The 20000-nt window shown below is 60.4% G+C and overlaps 2 non-coding genes across 2 annotated transcripts; both read left to right on the forward strand.

Moving 5' to 3' along the window:
* The first annotated feature begins 12852 nt into the window (after positions 1-12852).
* On the forward strand, positions 12853-12971 carry LOC131865307 (5S ribosomal RNA). The gene has a single exon (XR_009364035.1). It is a non-coding gene; the product is annotated as a 5S ribosomal RNA (ribosomal RNA).
* Positions 12972-18887: 5916 nt separating this feature from the next.
* On the forward strand, positions 18888-19006 carry LOC131865308 (5S ribosomal RNA). Its single transcript, XR_009364036.1, has one exon. It is a non-coding gene; the product is annotated as a 5S ribosomal RNA (ribosomal RNA).
* Positions 19007-20000: the final 994 nt, after the last annotated feature.

A 20000-nucleotide genomic window follows, 5' to 3' on the forward strand; every position in this document is an offset into this window, starting at 1 on the left:
AATCCAAGAGTTCCGAAGACTACCTCCAGGAACAATCGGGAACAAGACCGATTACAAGTCGTCGAGTCTGTTACTGGGCGAACACGAGATGCGCACAGGAAATCGATCAGCCCTCACAATGGCCCAAGGCCAGAGATCGGACTGCTACGATTTACCCCAACAATCATCGTGCCACTCTTCGCAGAGAGGTGATAGACGCCAACGAGCCCGCGCATAGCAATCGAGGTGTAAAAAGGGCGTTGAAGGCAGGAAGCCTGGACGAAAGAGGCTACGAGGTCACCTCGAAGCGGTCTAAGAATCGGGCGCACTTGGGGCGACTACCAGTGCCAACCCCTTATCCCGCGGTGCGTCCGACACACAGAAATTTCCAAGGCGGCCAAGGAGCCTCCCCGCATAGCAATCGGGGTGTGAGGTTACGGATGCAGCATTGATAGCAATCGAGGTGGGAGGCGAAGGATGCAGAAGTGAGAGCCGAGGGATGTAGCAGAGATAGCAATCGGGGTGTGTGATGCAGAAGAGATAGCAATCGAGGTGTGCGGTGGGAAGGGCCCAGCAGCCAGAATGCATGAAGCGACGGATGAAGCAGTGATGACAACCGGGCTGTGAGGAGAGGAGGGATGCAGCCAAGAAAGCAATCAGGGCTCGAGGCAAGGGATGCATCAAGGATAGCAATCATGTTGTGAGGCGAGATTCCAAAGGCTAAACGTGAGAGGCTGCAGGGTCGACTCAGAGAGGTCTATGCATGTGAGAGGCTGAAAGCAAGGTCAACTCGGAGCGGTCTATGCATCGGGCGCGCTTGGGGCGACTACCAGTGCCAACCCCTTATCCCGCGACGCGTCCGACAAAGAGAACGTTCCAAGGCGGCAGAGGAGGTTACCAGCCGAAGGATGCAGTAGCAATAACAGGTATAGTTCCGCGGCGGCCGAGAAGACTCACCGCATAGGAATCGGGATGCGAGGCGAGGGATGCGGCGGGAAGGCCCCGACGGCTAAACGGAAGAGGCTGCAGGGCCGCCTCGGAATGGTCCAAGCATCGGACGCGATTGGGACGACTACCAGTGCCAACCCCTTATCCCGCGATGCGTCCGATACACAGATAGTTCCAAGGCGGCCGAGGAGCCTCACCGCATATCAATCGGGGTGCGAGGCGAGGGATGGGGCGGGAAGGCCCCAACGGCTAGACGGAAGAGGCTTCAGGGCCACCTCGGAATGCTCCAAGCATCGGACGCGCTTGGGGCGACTACCAGTGCCAACCCCTTATCCCGCGATGCGTCCGATACACAGATGGTTCCAAGGCGGCCGAGGAGCCTCACCGCATAGCAATCGGGGGTGCGAGGCGAGGGATGGGGCGGGAAGGCCCCAACGGCTAGACGGAAGAGGCTTCAGGGCCGCCTCGGAATGGTCCAAGCATCGGACGCGCTTGGGGCGACTACCAGTGACAACCCCTCATCCCGCGATGCGTCCGATACGAAGATGGTTCCAAGGCGGCCGAGGAGCCTCACCGCATAGCAATCGGGGTGCGAGGTGGGGGATGCGGCGAGATGGCCCCAACGGCTAGACGGAAGAGGCCACAGGGCCGCGTCGGAATAGTCCAAGCATCGGACGCGCTTGGGGCGACTACCAGTGACAACCCCTTATCCCGCGATGCGTCCGATACGAAGATAGTTCCAAGGCGGCCGAGGAGCCTCACCGCATAGCAATCCGGGTGCGAGGTGGGGGATGCGGCGAGATGGCCCCAACGGCTAGACGGAAGAGGCTGCAGGGCCGCCTCGGAATAGTCCAAGCATCGGACGCGCTTGGGGCGACTACCAGTGACAACCCCTTATCCCGCGATGCTTCCGATACGAAGACAGTTCCAAGGCGGCCGAGGAGCCTCACCGCATAGCAATGGGGGTGCGAGGTGAGGGATGCGGCGAGATGGCCCCAACGGCTAGACGGAAGAGGCCACAGGGCCGCCTCGGAATAGTCCAAGCATCGGACGCGCTTGGGGCGACTACCAGTGACAACCCCTTATCCCGCGATGCATCCGATACGAAGATAGTTCCCAGGCGGCCGAGGAGCCTCACCGCATAGCAATCGGGGTGCGAGGCGAGGGATGCGGCGAGATGGCCCCAAAGGGTAGACGGAAGAGGCTGCGGGGCCGCCTCGGAATAGTCCAAGCATCGAACGCGCTTGGGGCGACTACCACTGCCAACCCCTTATCCCGCGATGCGTCCGATACACAGATAGTTCCGAGGCGGCCGAGGAGCTGGGGGATGCGGCGAGATGGCCCCAACGGCTAGACGGAAGAGGCTGCAGGGCCGCCTCGGAATAGTCCAAGCATCGGACGCGCTTGGGGCGACTACCAGTGACAACCCCTTATCCCGCGATGCGTCCGATACACAGATAGTTCCGAGGCGGCCAAGGAGCCTCACCGCATAGCAATCGTGGTGCGAGGTGGGGGATGCAGCGAGATGGCCCCAACGGCTAGACGGAAGAGGCTGCAGGGCCGCCTCGGAATGGTCCAAGCATCGGACGCGCTTGGGGCGACTACCACTGCCAACCCCTTATCCCGCGATGCGTCCGATACACAGATAGTTCCAAGGCGGCCGAGGAGCCTCACCGAATAGCAATCGGGGTGCGAGGCGAGGGATGCGGCGAGAAAGCCCCAACGGCTAGAGGGAAGAGGCTTCAGGTCCGCCTCGGAATGGTCCAAGCATCGGACGCGCTTGGGGCGACTACCAGTGACAACCCCTTATCCCGCGACGCGTCCGATACACAGATAGTTCCAAGGCGGCCGAGGAGCCTCACCGCATAGCAATCGGGGTGCGAGGCGAGGGATGCGGCGAGAAGGACCCAACGGCTAGACGGAAGAGGCTTCAGGGCCGCCTCGGAATGGTCCAAGCATCGGACGCGCTTGGGGCGACTACCAGTGACAACCCCTTATCCCGCGACGCGTCCGATACACAGATAGTTCCAAGGCGGCCGAGGAGCCTCACCGCATAGCAATCGGGGTGCGAGGCGAGGGATGCGGCGAGAAGGACCCAACGGCTAGACGGAAGAGGCTTCAGGTCCGCCTCGGAATGGTCCAAGCATCGGACGCGCTTGGGGCGACTACCAGTGACAACCCCTTATCCCGCGACGCGTCCGATACACAGATAGTTCCAAGGCGGCCGAGGAGCCTCACCGCATAGCAATCGGGGTGCGAGGCGAGGGATGCGGCGAGAAGGACCCAACGGCTAGACGGAAGAGGCTTCAGGGCCGCCTCGGAATGGTCCAAGCATCGGACGCGCTTGGGGCGACTACCAGTGACAACCCCTTATCCCGCGATGCGTCCGATACACAGATAGTTCCAAGGCGGCCGAGGAGCCTCACCGCATAGCAATCGGGGTGCGAGGCGAGGGATGCGGCGAGAAGGACCCAACGGCTAGACGGAAGAGGCTTCAGGGCCGCCTCGGAATGGTCCAAGCATCGGACGCGCTTGGGGCGACTACCAGTGACAACCCCTTATCCCGCGACGCGTCCGATACACAGATAGTTCCAAGGCGGCCGAGGAGCCTCACCGCATAGCAATCGGGGTGCGAGGCGAGGGATGCGGCAAGAAGGACCCAACGGCTAGACGGAAGAGGCTTCAGGGCCGCCTCGGAATGGTCCAAGCATCGGACGCGCTTGGGGCGACTACCAGTGACAACCCCTTATGCCGCGACGCGTCCGATACACAGATAGTTCCAAGGCGGCCGAGGAGCCTCACCGCATAGCAATCGGGGTGCGAGGCGAGGGATGCGGCGAGAAGGACCCAACGGCTAGACGGAAGAGGCTTCAGGTCCGCCTCGGAATGGTCCAAGCATCGGACGCGCTTGGGGCGACTACCAGTGACAACCCCTTATCCCGCGACGCGTCCGATACACAGATAGTTCCAAGGCGGCCGAGGAGCCTCACCGCATAGCAATCGGGGTGCGAGGCGAGGGATGCGGCGAGAAGGACCCAACGGCTAGACGGAAGAGGCTTCAGGGCCGCCTCGGAATGGTCCAAGCATCGGACGCGCTTGGGGCGACTACCAGTGACAACCCCTTATCCCGCGACGCGTCCGATACACAGATAGTTCCAAGGCGGCCGAGGAGCCTCACCGCATAGCAATCGGGGTGCGAGGCGAGGGATGCGGCGAGAAGGACCCAACGGCTAGACGGAAGAGGCTTCAGGGCCGCCTCGGAATGGTCCAAGCATCGGACGCGCTTGGGGCGACTACCAGTGACAACCCCTTATCCCGCGATGCGTCCGATACACAGATAGTTCCAAGGCGGCCGAGGAGCCTCACCGCATAGCAATCGGGGTGCGAGGCGAGGGATGCGGCGAGAAGGACCCAACGGCTAGACGGAAGAGGCTTCAGGGCCGCCTCGGAATGGTCCAAGCATCGGACGCGCTTGGGGCGACTACCAGTGACAACCCCTTATCCCGCGACGCGTCCGATACACAGATAGTTCCAAGGCGGCCGAGGAGCCTCACCGCATAGCAATCGGGGTGCGAGGCGAGGGATGCGGCGAGAAGGACCCAACGGCTAGACGGAAGAGGCTTCAGGGCCGCCTCGGAATGGTCCAAGCATCGGACGCGCTTGGGGCGACTACCAGTGACAACCCCTTATCCCGCGACGCGTCCGATACACAGATAGTTCCAAGGCGGCCGAGGAGCCTCACCGCATAGCAATCGGGGTGCGAGGCGAGGGATGCGGCGAGAAGGACCCAACGGCTAGACGGAAGAGGCTTCAGGGCCGCCTCGGAATGGTCCAAGCATCGGACGCGCTTGGGGCGACTACCAGTGACAACCCCTTATCCCGCGACGCGTCCGATACACAGATAGTTCCAAGGCGGCCGAGGAGCCTCACCGCATAGCAATCGGGGTGCGAGGCGAGGGATGCGGCGAGAAGGACCCAACGGCTAGACGGAAGAGGCTTCAGGGCCGCCTGGGAATGGTCCATGCATCGCACGCGCTTGGGGCGACTACCAGTGACAACCCCTTATCCCGCGACGCGTCCGATACACAGATAGTTCCAAGGCGGCCGAGGAGCCTCACCGCATAGCAATCGGGGTGCGAGGCGAGGGATGCGGCGAGAAGGACCCAACGGCTAGACGGAAGAGGCTTCAGGGCCGCCTCGGAATGGTCCAAGCATCGGACGCGCTTGGGGCGACTACCAGTGACAACCCCTTATCCCGCGACGCGTCCGATACACAGATAGTTCCAAGGCGGCCGAGGAGCCTCACCGCATAGCAATCGGGGTGCGAGTCGAGGGATGCGGCGAGAAGGACCCAACGGCTAGACGGAAGAGGCTTCAGGGCCGCCTCGGAATGGTCCAAGCATCGGACGCGCTTGGGGCGACTACCAGTGACAACCCCTTATCCCGCGATGCGTCTGATACACAGATAGTTCCAAGGCGGCCGAGGAGCCTCACCGCATAGCAATCGGGGTGCGAGGCAAGGGATGCGGCGAGAAGGACCCAACGGCTAGACGGAAGAGGCTTCAGGGCCGCCTCGGAATGGTCCAAGCATCGGACGCGCTTGGGGCGACTACCGTTGCCAACCCCTTATCCCGCGATGCGTCTGATACACAGATAGTTCCGAGGCGGCCGAGGAGCCTCACCGCATAGCAATCGGGTTGCGAGGCAGATTATTGGGAAGGGAACCCCCTGGGATGCGGCTCAAGCAGTGCCCAAAGGGACTGGAATGCGGAATCACATCGAGAGACCCAAATGCTATACGAGGGCTCAAATCGAATTATCGATTTGGCCACGACATGGACGCATCGGAACGACTACCTTTGCCGAACCACTCGCAATTGCATCCATACCGAAACCAATAGACATTTCCGTTAGAGCCCTCGCATAGCATTCGGGAATCTCGCATGCCCCTCTAAATCGACCAATGCTGGCGCTCAACGAAAATCCGAGCGCTACCACCGTTCGAGCGCCAGCATTGGTCGAGTTAGAGGGGCACGGGGGAGAATGCTCCAGTCAACACCTCCCCTATATAAGTTATTTGTCCGATTCTCGCACAACCGTAGTCTGCCTCGTCGAATCAAACAACGGTCCCAGATTCCGACTTCCGTTCCGTAGAGACCCAAAAGCTAGATGGAGGCTCGCAAGAAAGAGAGTCGGCGCATAGCAATCGGGTTTCTCGAACGTTTAGGGACCGAGCTCACTTGCGGATAGGGCAAAATCCGCCAAGCAACCCAAAAGCTAGACGGGGGCTCGAATCGAATCGCCTAGGCGGCCACAACAACGACGTGTTGGATCGACTACCAGTGCCAAACCATTCAGCAAGACTAGTCTGTGTCGAGGCCGGATAGAGATTCTCAGAGAGCGCCCGTATAGCATTTAGGAGACCTGCCGCGTCCCTCACACTCGACAAATGGTGGTGCACGTTTATAAATCCGAGCGATCCCAACCCTTTCAAGCACCAACATCGGTCGAGATAGAGGGGCACGGAGGGGGCTGCGTGAGACAACACAGTCCCCTATATAAGTTATTTGTCCGATTCTCACACATCCGAAGAATGGTCATCAAATCGGACAACAGCCCAAACTTCCGACTTCCATCCCAGAAAGCCCAAGAGCTATCTAAAACGTTCATGGCCGGAACTCGATCGCGGCTATACCAGTCCGCCAAGCAACCCAAAAGCTAGACTGGAGCTCTAGTCGAATCACCTCTGTGGCCATTGCAAGGACGTGTTGGAGCGACTACCATTGCCGAACCATTCCGCAGGTCGAGTCCATACCAAGGCCGCATAGAGATTCACGATGAGCTCCTGCATAGCAATCAGGAGACTTGCCGTGTCCATCACAATCGATAAATCCTGGTGCAAGATTTTTGCATCCGAGCGCTCCAACCAGTCGAGCACCAGCATCAATCGACATAAACGGGCACGGGGGGAGGATGCTCGAGAACACTACCTCCCCTATATAAGTTATTTGTCCGATTCTCAAGCAGCCGAAGTCTGGTCATCGAATCGGGTCAAAGACCACAACTTCCGACTTTACCCACAATGCAAGTCATCGAATCGAACATCGGCCCCCGAGTCGGACTCCATGCGTATGTCAGGTCATCGGACCCAAATTCCGCCTTCCTGCGCATGGCGGGCCATCAATATCAACTCGGTCATCGGACCCAAACTCCGCCTTTCTGCGCATGGCACGCCTTCAAATCGGTCATCGGACCCAAATTCCGCCTTCCTGTGCATGGCGGGCCATCAACATCAACTCGGTCATCGGACCCAAATTCCGCCTTTCTGCGCATGGCACGCCATCAACTCGGTCATCGGACCCAAATTCCGCCTTCCTGCGCATGGCAGGTCATCGGACACAAATTCAGACCTCGCCAATATGCCTACGTATCGAATCGGTCATCGGACCCAACTTCCGACTTCATCCATACTGTAGGGTCTTTGAGGTTGGCGCGGTGCGCTCAACCCGGGGAGTCGACCCATCGAAGCATACACCTCCCCTATATAAGCTATTTGTCCGATTCCCACACCTGTGTAGTTTGCACCTCTGACCAGGACATCGACCCCAACTTCCGAACTCGACTGCAACGACGGCACCAGCGCCTTGGTGCGCACCTTGCGACGCACAGTCCCAACATTCGCCTTCCTGCACATGGCAGGTCATCGGACCCAAATTCCGACCTCGCGAGTATGCCTACATATCGAATCGGTCATCGGACACAACTTCCGACTTCATCCATACCGTAGGGTCTTTGAGGTTGGCGCGGTGCGCTCAACCCGGGGAGTCGACCCAACGAAGCATACACCTCCCCTATATAAGCTATTTGTCCGATTCCCACACCTGTGTAGTTTGCACCTCCGATCAGGACATCGACCCCAACTTCCGAACTCGCCTGCAACGACCGAACCAGCGCCTTGGTGCGCACCTTGCAACGCACAGTGCCAACATTCGCCTTCCTGCACATGGCAGGTCATCGGACCCAAATTCCGACCTCGCGAGTATGCCTACATATCGAATCGGTCATCGGACCCAACTTCCGACTTCATCCATACCGTAGGGTCTTTGAGGTTGGCGCGGTGCGCTCAACCCGGGGAGTCGACCCAACGAAGCATACACCTCCCCTATATAAGCTATTTGTCCGATTCCCACACCTGTGTAGCTTGCACCTCCGATCAGGACATCGACCCCAACTTCCGAACTCGACTAAAAAGACCGCACCAGCACCTTGGTGTGCACCTTGCAACGCACAGTGCCAACATTCGCCTTCCTGCACATGGCAGGTCATCGGACCCAAATTCCGACCTCATGAGCATACCTACTAATCGAATCGGTCATCGGACCCAACTTCCGACTTCATCCATACCGTAGGGTCTTTGAGGTTGGCGCGGTGCGCTCAACCTGGGGAGTCGACCCATCGAAGCATACACCTCCCCTATATAAGCTATTTGTCCGATTCCGACACCTGTGTAGTTTGCACCTCCGCTCAGGACATCGACCCCAACTTCCGAACTCGCCTGCAACGACCGAACCAGCGCCTTGGTGCGCACCAAAAGTGCGCACTTTTGGAGGGCACTTTTGTGCGCTCCAAAGGTGCGCACTTTTGGAGGGCACTTTTGTGCGCTCCAAAGGTGCGCACTTTTGGAGGGCACTTTTTGGAGGGCACTTTTGTGCGCTCCAAAGGTGCGCACTTTTGGAGGGCACTTTTTGGAGGGCACTTTTCTGCGCTCCAAAGGTGCGCACTTTTGGAGGGCACTTTTTGGAGGGCACTTTTCTGCGCTCCAAAGGTGCGCACTTTTGGAGGGCACTTTTTGGAGGGCACTTTTCTGCGCTCCAAAGGTGCGCACTTTTGGAGGGCACTTTTTGGAGGGCACTTTTCTGCGCTCCAAAGGTGCGCACTTTTGGAGGGCACTTTTGTGCACTCCAAAGGTGCACACTTTTGGAGGGCACTTTTTGGAGGGCACTTTTCTGCACTCCAAAGGTGCGCACTTTTGGAGGGCACTTTTTGGAGGGCACTTTTGTGCGCTCCAAAGGTGCGCACTTTTGGAGGGCACTTTTTGGAGGGCACTTTTGTGCGCTCCAAAGGTGCGCACTTTTGGAGGGCACTTTTGTGCACTCCAAAGGTGCGCACTTTTGGAGGGCACTTTTCCTGCGCTCCAAAGGTGCACACCTAGGTGAGCACCTTCGACCACACCTTGTAGCACACCAAACTCTGACTTTCGACTTCATCCGCAATGCAGGGTCTTTGAGGTTGGCGCAATGCGCACAACCAGGGGAGTCGACCCATCAAACCCAACACCTCCCCTATATAAGCTATTTGTCTGATTCTCATACATGCGTAGCCTGCAGGAGCAATTAGGACATCGACCCCAACTTTCGGCTTCTAAACGAAAACAAGGTCTTTGAGGTTGGTGTAATGCGAACAACTAGGGGAGTCAACCCATCAAACCCAACACCTCCCCTATATAAGCTATTTGTCTGATTCTCATACATGTGTAGTCTACAGGAGCAATTAGGACATCGACCCCAACTTTTGACTTCTTAACGAAAACAAGGTCTTTGAGGTTGACGTAATGCGCACAACCAGGGGAGTCGACCCATCAAACCCAACACCTCCCCTATATAAGCTATTTGTCCGATTCTCATACATGTGTAGCCTACAGGAGCCATTAGGACATTGACCCCAACTTTTGACTTCTTAACGAAAACAAGGTCTTTGAGGTTGGCGTAATGCGCACAACCAAGGGAGTTGACCCATCAAACCCAACACCTCCCCTATATAAGCTATTTGTCTGATTCTCATACATGTGTAGCCTGCAACAACGATTAGGACATCCACCCCAACTTCTGAATTCGTCTGCGTTGACCGCACCAAAGGTGCACGCCTTGGTGCTCACCAAAATCCGACTTCCGACTTCTTCTGCTATGCGGGGTCTTTGAGGTTGGCGCAGTGCGCACAACCAGGGGAGTCAACCCACCGAATGCAACACCTCCCCTATATAAGCTATTTGTCTGATTCTCATACATGCGTAGACTGCAGCAATGATTAGGACATCCACCCCAACTTTTGACTTCTTAAACAAGACAGGGTCTTTGAAGTTGGTGCAGTGCACACAACCAGGGGAGTCGACCCATCAAACGCAACACCTCCCCTATATAAAGCTATTTGTCCGATTCTCATACGTGTAGTCTGCAGCAGCGATTAGGACATCGACCCCAACTTCCGAATTCGTTTGCATTGACCGCACCAAAGGTGCACGCCTTGGTGTGCACCTTGGAGTGCACTTTGGTGCTCACCTCGGTGCACACTTTGGTGTGCACCTCGGTGTGCACCAAAGGTGCGCACCTTGGAGCGCACCAAAGGTGTACACTTTGGAGCGCACCACATAGGGTCTTTGAGAGGTTGGCGCAGTGCGCACACCAAGGTGGGTGTTGAGGTGCGTGCCGAGGTGGGTGGGTGCTAGGGTGCGCTCCATGGTGGGTGCCAGGGTGGGTGCGTGCTAGGGTGGATTCCAAAGAGGGTCATAGGGTGGGTGCCAAGGTGGGTTGGTGATATAGTGGGTTCAAAGGTGGGTACTAGGGTGGGTTCCAAGGTGGGTCACAAGTTGGGTGCCAGGATGCGTGGGTGTTAGGTTGGGTGCCAAGGTGGGCTCCTGCGTGGGTGGGTGCTAGGGTGGGTTTCAAGGTGGACGCGAGGGCGGGTGCCAAGGTGGGTAACAAGTTGGGTGTTAGGATGGGTGAGTGCTAGAGTGGGTGCCAAGGTGGGTGGGTGCTAAGGTGGATGCCAAGGTGGTTCACAGGGTGGGTGGGTTCTAGGGTGAGTTCCAAGGTGGGTCACAGGTTTAGTGCTAGGGTGCGTGTCAAGGCGGGTGTCGAGGTGCCTGGGTGCTAGGGTGTGGATGCCAATGTGGGTCATAGGGTGGGTACTAGGGTGGGCTGCAATGTGGGTGCCAAGGTGGGTAACATGCTCGGTTGGTTCTAAATTGGGTGTCAGGGTGGGTGTGCACCCACCTTGCCCGAGGTGGGTGCCAAGGTGCCAGTGTGGGTGGGTGCTAAGGTGGATGCCAAGGTGGGTGAGAAGGTGGGTGATAGGTTGAGTGGTAGGATGGGTGGGTGCCAAGATGGGTCACAGGGTGGGTGCAAGGGTGGGTAGGTGCTAGGGTTGGTGTCAGGGTGGGTGGGTGCTAGGTTGGGTTCCAAGGTGGGTGCGAGGGTGAGTGTCAAGGTGGGTCACAGGTTAGGTGCTAGGATGGGTGAGTGCTAGGGTGCAAAGGTGCCAGGGTGGGTGCTAGGATGGGTCGATGCTAGGGTGAGTGGCAAGGTGGGTCCACAAGTGTCAAGGTGGGTGCCGAGGTGGGTGCCAACTTGGGTTCCAAGGTGGGTGCCAAGTGGGCGACTGCTATGGTGGATGCCAAGGTGGGTCACGGGGTGGGTGCCAAGTTGCTAGGTTGTGTTCCAAGGTGGGTGCCAACGTGGCTGCTAGGGTGCGTGGGTTAAAGGGTGTGTCACAACGTGGGTGCCAGGATGGGTGCGCACCCACACTGGCCAAGACGGGTGCAAGGTTGGGTTCCAAGCCCGGTCACAGGCTGGGTGCTAGGATGGGTGGGTGCCAAGGTGGGCACCAGGGTGGGTGCACCCACCCTGGCCAAGGTGGGTCACGGGGTGGGTCCTAGGGTGGGTAACAGGGTGGGTACTAAGGTGCGTGCCAAGGTGGGTCATGGGGTGGGTGCCAAGGTGGGCACCAGGGTGGGTGTGCACCAACCCTAGCCAGGGTAGGTCACGGGGTGGTTGTCGGGGTGGGCGTCAAGGAGCCAAGGTGGGTGGCAAGTAGCCAAGTTGCGTGCCAAGGTGGGTGTCGGGGTGGGTGCCAAGGATCCAAGGTGGGTGCCAAGGAACCAAGGTGGGTGTCTGGGTGGGTGCCGAGGTGGGAGCCAGGGTGGGTCCCAAGGTGAGTGCAAAGGTGGGTGCCAGGGTCAAGGTGAGTGCCAATGTGGGTTCCAAGGTGCCAGGGTCAGGGTGAGTGCCAATGTGGGTTCAAAGGTGCTAAGTTGGGTGCGAGGTTGGGTGCGAGGGTGGGTGGGTGCCAAGGTGTGCTAGGTGGAAGCCCGGGTGGGTCGGCATCCCATGGGTGTCGAGTTGGGTGCCTGATGGGTGCTTCTTGTCAAGTTTTAGTCGTCGGGACTCATTTCGAGCCTTAGAGGTCGTTTCTTGTCCGGTTGCCCTGTCTTCGACCTGGGAACCCAATTTTGGTCCTCGGGTCCCATTTTTTTTTGTCTCGCATCCCACTTTTGGCCTGTGGCCTTTTCGGGGTCGATTCTCGTTTTGGGCATCAGAGCATGTTTCTTCTCCTAAAACCCAATATTTGTTTATTAAGTCTCGGAACACATTTTTGTTCTCGTGGACCCATCATGGGTCTTGGAACGCATTTGTGGTCCTTGGGTCCCATTTTGCATCCCGAAACTTGTGTTTTGGTGCTTGATCCCTATTTTGGGTGCCCACCTTGCACCAAGTGCGCACCCGGGGCAAACCGAGCGCCTTGGTGCACCGGGGCAAGATCGAGCGTGCACCCGAGGCGCCCCGAACATGCACCAAGGTGCACTCGGCCCACATGTGAGCGCAGGTCGTTGCGCCCGAGGTGGTGTGTGGGCACCGCGTTGCAGACGGGACACTGCACGCACACGACGCCCCGTCCAGGTGCACGCACGTAGGCCGGGCCGGGTGCACACCCGACGCCCTAGCAAGGTGCGCGCACCCGGGCAGGGCTCACACTTGGCGAACGGGGCGCACTTCGCGAGGGAGGGTGTGCACCTCGACGGGGGTGGGTGGCCGGGGTGGATTCGCACGTGGGTCGCGGTTTGCTAAGTACACACTGCGACAAGCTCATAACGGGTGCGATCATACCAGCGTTAGTGCACCGGATCCCATCAGAACTCCGCAGTTAAGCGCGCTTGGGCCGGAGTAGTACTGGGATGGGTGACCTCCCGGGAAGTCCCGGTGTTGCACCCTTTCTTAGTTTTTCGCCGGGCGTCGCAATGCTATTTGAATAAACCTTTTGCCCGTTTGCGTTCTCGTCGGGGCCGGGCCGGGCCGGGGTGCGCTGCCCGCACTACCGCGCGCGCGGGGGGCGACACCGAGCGCGCACCCGAGGCGCCCCGAGCACACAGGCCACGGTGCAACCCGGGCGTTGTGCGCGCACCCCGGTGCGCCCGAGGTGCTGCGCGCGCACCCAGGTGAAATCGGTGTGCACCTCGGCCAGTGCGCGCTCGGTCGAGTCGCGCACGTTGGCCAAGGTGCACGGTGATGTTTCTTACTCTAAGGTTCCGCACCAGACGCCCGGGACAGGTGAGCGAAGCTGGGCGGGGCCGGGTGCGCGGCCGGGGCAGGTGCACGCAGCTGGAGAGAGCTTTGGAGCACACCAGAGGTGCGCACCTTGGAGCACACTTCGGAGCGCACCAATGATGCGCTCCATTCAAAAGTTTCCTGAAAAGGCAAAAAAAGTTGAGATTATAGAATTTCCCACTTGAGAGATTGTAAAAAAAAAAAATTTAAAATGAAGGAAACGCGGGTGCCAAGGTGTGCGCGCCCGGGTGCGCAGCCCAGCCAAGGTGTGCGCACCAAGGCGCCCACCCTGGCGAAGGTGCACGCAAGGTGCGCACCCGAGGCAAACCGGACAATTAACCCAACTTTCGACTTCGCGCGCACCTGCGCACCTTGGAGCGCACTTCGGAGCGCTCCTTGGTGCGCACCAATCTTGGGCACCTCGGAGTGCACCATGGCGCCCACCAAGGTGCGCACCCGGGGCAAACCGAGCTCCGACTTCGTGCGCACCTTGGAGCGCACGAAAGGTGCGCACCATGGCGCCCACCAAGGTGCGCAGCCCAGCCAAGGCGTGCGCATCAAGGTGCGCACCCTGGCGAAGGTGCGCACCCGGGGCAAACCGAGCTCCGACTTCGTGCGCACCTTGGAGCGCACAAAGGGTGCGCAACCCAGCCAAGGTGTGCGCACCCCGGGCAAACCGAGCTCCGAATCGTGCGCACCTTGGAGCACACTTCGGAGCCCTCCTTGGTGCGCACCGATGTTGCGCACCTCGGAGCGCACCCGGGGAAAACAATGCAATTAACCCGACTTTCGACTTCGTGGGCACCTCGGAGCGCTCTCGGGTTCGCACCTCGGAGCACACCGAGGTGCGCACCTTTGATGCGCTGCCTTCACCAATTTCCAGAAAAGGCAAGAAAACATTGAGAAGGTGTGCGCACCGAGGTGCCCACCCTGGCGAAGGTGCACGCGAGGTGCGCACCCGGGGCAAACCGGGCTCCGACTTCGTGCACGCCATGCTGCGCACCTTGGAGGGCCATGGTGCGCACCTTGGAGCACACTTCGGAGCGCTCAATGGTGCCCAACCCAGCCAAGGTGCCCACCGCGGCGAAGGTGCACGCGAGGTGCGCACCCGGGGCAAACCGGGCTCCGACTTCGTGCACGCCGCACCTTGGAGCACACTTCGGAGCGCTCCTTGGTGCGCACCAGGGCGCGCAACCCAGCCGAGGTGCCCACCCCGGCGAAGGTGCACGCGGGGTGCGCACCCGAGGCAAACCGGGCTCCGACTTCGTGCACGCCATGGTGCCCACCGCGGCGAAGGTGCACGCGAGGTGCGCACCCGGGGCAAACCGGGCTCCGACTTCGTGCACGCCGCACCTTGGAGCACACTTCGGAGCGCTCCTTGGTGCGCACCAGGGCGCGCAACCCAGCCGAGGTGCCCACCCCGGCGAAGGTGCACGCGAGGTGCGCACCCGGGGCAAACCGGGCTCCGACTTCGTGCACGCCATGGTGCCCACCGCGGCGAAGGTGCACGCGAGGTGCGCACCCGGGGCAAACCGGGCTCCGACTTCGTGCACGCCGCACCTTGGAGCACACTTCGGAGCGCTCCTTGGTGCGCACCATGGTGCCCACCAGGGCGCGCAACCCCGCCGAAGGTGCACGCGAGGTGCGCACCCGGGGCAAACCGGGCTCCGACTTCGTGCACGCCGCACCTTGGAGCACACTTCGGAGCGCTCCTTGGTGCGCACCAGGGCGCGCAACCCCGCCGAAGGTGCACGCGAGGTGCGCACCCGGGGCAAACCGGGCTCCGACTTCGTGCACGCCATGGTGCGCACCAGGGTGCCCACCGCGGCGAAGGTGCGCACCCGGGGCAAACCGGGCTCCGACTTCGTGCACGCCGCACCTTGGAGCACACTTCGGAGCGCTCCTTGGTGCGCACCAGGGCGCGCAACCCAGCCGAGGTGCCCACCCCGGCGAAGGTGCACGCGAGGTGCGCACCCGGGGCAAACCGGGCTCCGACTTCGTGCACGCCATGGTGCCCACCGCGGCGAAGGTGCGCACCCGGGGCAAACCGGGCTAGGACTTCGTGCACGCCGCACCTTGGAGCACACTTCGGAGCGCTCCTTGGTGCGCACCATGGTGCCCACCAGGCCGCGCAACCCAGCCAAGGTGTGCGCACCAAGGTGCACGCGAGGTGCGCACCCGGGGCAAACCGGGGTCCGGCTTCGTGCACGCCGCACCTTGGAGCACACATCGGGGCGCTCCCGGGTTCGCACCGGCGTTGCGCACCGTGGTGGGCACCTCGGAGCGCACCGTGGTGGGCACCTCGGAGCACACCAAGGTGGGCAGCGAGGTGCGCACCTTTGATGCGATGCCTTCACTAATTTCCATAAAAGGCAAAAGAAAACGAGATTTTAAAATTTCCGTTTTGAAAGATAGTGAGAAAAAGGGAATGCTGGTGCCATCTTGAGCCCGCCCTGGTGCGCAGCCCAGCCAAGGTGTGCGCACCAAGGTGCCCACCCTGGCGAAGGTGCGCGCCCGGGCAATTAACCCAACTTCCAACTTCGCGCGCGCCAGGGTGGGAGCGCACCCAACAACCGGGCCTGGGAAGAGCCAATGCGAGAAACCCCACCAAACGCTCTGACAAAAAAAGAGGGGGCGCTCCAGTAACCCCGCTTCGGAGCGCACCCTGGGCAAACCCAGCCAGGGTGCCCACCCCGGCCAAGGTGCAGGCGAGGTGCGCACCCGGGGCAAACCGGGCTCCGACAACGTGCACGCCGCACCTTGGAGCACACTTCGTAGCGCTCCCGGGTGCGCACCTCAGAGCACACCAAGGTGGGCAGCGAGGTGCGCACCTTTGATGCGCTGCCTTCACTAATTTCCAGAAAAGGCAAAAAAAAGAGGAGATTTTAAAATTTCCGTTTTGAAAGATAGTGAAAAAAACGGAACGCGGGTGCCATCTTGAGCCCGCCCGGGTGCACAGCCCAGGTAAGGTGCCCACCCTGGCAAAGGTGCGCACCCGGGCAATTAACCCTACTTCCGACTTCGTGCGCGCCAGGGTGGCAACCGGGCCTGGGAAGAGCCAATGCGAGAAACCCCACCAAACGCTCCGACAAAAAAAGAGGCGGCGCTCCAATAACCCCGCTTCGGAGCGCAGCCGGGGCAAACCCAGCCAAGGTGCCCACCCCGACGAAGGTGCACGCGAGGTGCGCACCCGGGGCAAACCGGGCTCCGACAACGTGCACGCAGCACCTTGGAGCACACTTCGAAGCACTCCCGGGTGCCCACCGGCGTTGCGCACCGTGGTGGGCAGCGAGGTGCGCACCTTTGATGCGCTGCCTTCACTAATTTCCAGAAAAGGCAAAAAAAAATGAGATTTTAAAATTTCCGTTTTGAAAGATAGTGAAAAAAACGGAACGCGGGTGCCATCTTGAGCCCGCCCTGGTGCGCAGCCCAGGCAAGGCATGCGCACCAAGGTGCCCACCCGCGGTGCACACCCGGGGCAAACCGGGCTCCGACTTCGTGCAGGCCGCACCTTGGAGCACACTTCGGAGCGCTCCTTGGTGCGCACCATGGTGCCCACCAGGGCGCACCCGGGGCAAACCGGGCTCCGACTTCGTGCACGCCGCACCTTGGAGCACACATCGGAGCGCTCCCAGGTTCGCACCAGCGTTGCGCACCTTTGATGCGCTGCCTTCACTAATTTCCAGAAAAGGCAAAAAAAAACGATATTTTAAAATTTCCGTTCTGAAAGATAGTGAAAAAAACGGAACGCGGGTGCCATCTTGAGCCCTTCCTGGTGCGCAGCCCAGGCAAGTTGTGCGCACCAAGGTGCCCACCCTGGCGGAGGTGCGCGCCCGGGGCAAACCGGGCTCCGACTTCGTGCACTGCATGGTGCCCACCAAGGCGCGCAACCCAGCCAAGGTGCCCACCGCAGCGAAGGTGCACGCGAGGTGCGCACCCGAGGTGCACACCCGGGGCAAACCGAGCTCCGACTTCGTGCACGCCGCACCTTGGAGCACACTTCAGAGCGCTCCTTGGTGCGCACCAGGGCGCGCAACCCAGCCAAGGTGCTCACCCCGGCGAAGGTGCACGCGAGGTGCGCACCCGGGGCAAGCCGGGCTCGGACTTCGTGCACGCCGCACCTTGGAGCACACATCGGAGCGCTCCCGGGTTCGCACCAGCATTGCGCACCTTTGATGCGCTGCCTTCACTAATTTCCAGAAAAGGCAAAAAAAAAAAAAAAACGAGATTTTAAAATTTCCGTTTTGAAAGATAGTGAAAAAAACGGAACGCGGGTGCCATCTTGAGCCCGCCCTGGTGTGCAGCCCAGGCAAGTTGTGCGCACCAAGGCACCCACCCTGGCCAAGGTGGGTCACGGGGTGGGTCCTAGGGTGGGTAACGGGGTGGGTACTAAGGTGCGTGCCAAGGTGGGTCATGGGGTGGGTGCCAAGGTGGGCACCAGGGTGGGTGTGCACCAACCCTAGCCAGGGTAGGTCACGGGGTGGTTGTCGGGGTGGGCGTCAAGGAGCCAAGGTGGGTGGCAAGTAGCCAAGTTGCGTGCCAAGGTGGGTGTCGGGGTGGGTGCCAAGGATCCAAGGTGGGTGCCAAGGAACCAAGGTGGGTGTCTGGGTGGGTGCCGAGGTGGGAGCCAGGGTGGGTCCCAAGGTGAGTGCAAAGGTGGGTGCCAGGGTCAAGGTGAGTGCCAATGTGGGTTCCAAGGTGCCAGGGTCAGGGTGAGTGCCAATGTGGGTTCAAAGGTGCTAAGTTGGGTGCGAGGTTGGGTGCGAGGGTGGGTGGGTGCCAAGGTGTGCTAGGTGGAAGCCCGGGTGGGTCGGCATCCCATGGGTGTCGAGTTGGGTGCCTGATGGGTGCTTCTTGTCAAGTTTTAGTCGTCGGGACTCATTTCGAGCCTTAGAGGTCGTTTCTTGTCCGGTTGCCCTGTCTTCGACCTGGGAACCCAATTTTGGTCCTCGGGTCCCATTTTTTTTTGTCTCGCATCCCACTTTTGGCCTGTGGCCTTTTCGGGGTCGATTCTCGTTTTGGGCATCAGAGCATGTTTCTTCTCCTAAAACCCAATATTTGTTTATTAAGTCTCGGAACACATTTTTGTTCTCGTGGACCCATCATGGGTCTTGGAACGCATTTGTGGTCCTTGGGTCCCATTTTGCATCCCGAAACTTGTGTTTTGGTGCTTGATCCCTATTTTGGGTGCCCACCTTGCACCAAGTGCGCACCCGGGGCAAACCGAGCGCCTTGGTGCACCGGGGCAAGATCGAGCGTGCACCTGAGGCGCCCCGAACATGCACCAAGGTGCACTCGGCCCACATGTGAGCGCAGGTCGTTGCGCCCGAGGTGGTGTGTGGGCACCGCGTTGCAGACGGGACACTGCACGCACACGACGCCCCGTCCAGGTGCACGCACGTAGGCCGGGCCGGGTGCACACCCGACGCCCTAGCAAGGTGCGCGCACCCGGGCAGGGCTCACACTTGGCGAACGGGGCGCACTTCGCGAGGGAGGGTGTGCACCTCGACGGGGGTGGGTGGCCGGGGTGGATTCGCACGTGGGTCGCGGTTTGCTAAGTACACACTGCGACAAGCTCATAACGGGTGCGATCATACCAGCGTTAGTGCACCGGATCCCATCAGAACTCCGCAGTTAAGCGCGCTTGGGCCGGAGTAGTACTGGGATGGGTGACCTCCCGGGAAGTCCCGGTGTTGCACCCTTTTTTAGTTTTTCGCCGGGCGTCGCAATGCTATTTGAATAAACCTTTTGCCCGTTTGCGTTCTCGTCGGGGCCGGGCCGGGCCGGGGTGCGCTGCCCGCACTACCGCGCGCGCGGGGGCGACACCGAGCGCGCACCCGAGGCGCCCCGAGCACACAGGCCACGGTGCAACCCGGGCGTTGTGCGCGCACCCCGGTGCGCCCGAGGTGCTGCGCGCGCACCCAGGTGAAATCGGTGTGCACCTCGGCCAGTGCGCGCTCGGTCGAGTCGCGCACGTTGGCCAAGGTGCACGGTGATGTTTCTTACTCTAAGGTTCCGCACCAGACGCCCGGGACAGGTGAGCGAAGCTGGGCGGGGCCGGGTGCGCGGCCGGGGCAGGTGCACGCAGCTGGAGAGAGCTTTGGAGCACACCAGAGGTGCGCACCTTGGAGCACACTTCGGAGCGCACCAATGATGCGCTCCATTCAAAAGTTTCCTGAAAAGGCAAAAAAAGTTGAGATTATAGAATTTCCCACTTGAGAGATTGTAAAAAAAAAAAATTTAAAATGAAGGAAACGCGGGTGCCAAGGTGTGCGCGCCCGGGTGCGCAGCCCAGCCAAGGTGTGCGCACCAAGGCGCCCACCCTGGCGAAGGTGCACGCAAGGTGCGCACCCGAGGCAAACCGGACAATTAACCCAACTTTCGACTTCGCGCGCACCTGCGCACCTTGGAGCGCACTTCGGAGCGCTCCTTGGTGCGCACCAATCTTGGGCACCTCGGAGTGCACCATGGCGCCCACCAAGGTGCGCACCCGGGGCAAACCGAGCTCCGACTTCGTGCGCACCTTGGAGCGCACGAAAGGTGCGCACCATGGCGCCCACCAAGGTGCGCAGCCCAGCCAAGGCGTGCGCATCAAGGTGCGCACCCTGGCGAAGGTGCGCACCCGGGGCAAACCGAGCTCCGACTTCGTGCGCACCTTGGAGCGCACAAAGGGTGCGCAACCCAGCCAAGGTGTGC

Source organism: Cryptomeria japonica, unplaced genomic scaffold, assembly GCF_030272615.1.
Source record: "Cryptomeria japonica unplaced genomic scaffold, Sugi_1.0 HiC_scaffold_108, whole genome shotgun sequence".
Lineage (NCBI taxonomy): Eukaryota > Viridiplantae > Streptophyta > Pinopsida > Cupressales > Cupressaceae > Cryptomeria > Cryptomeria japonica.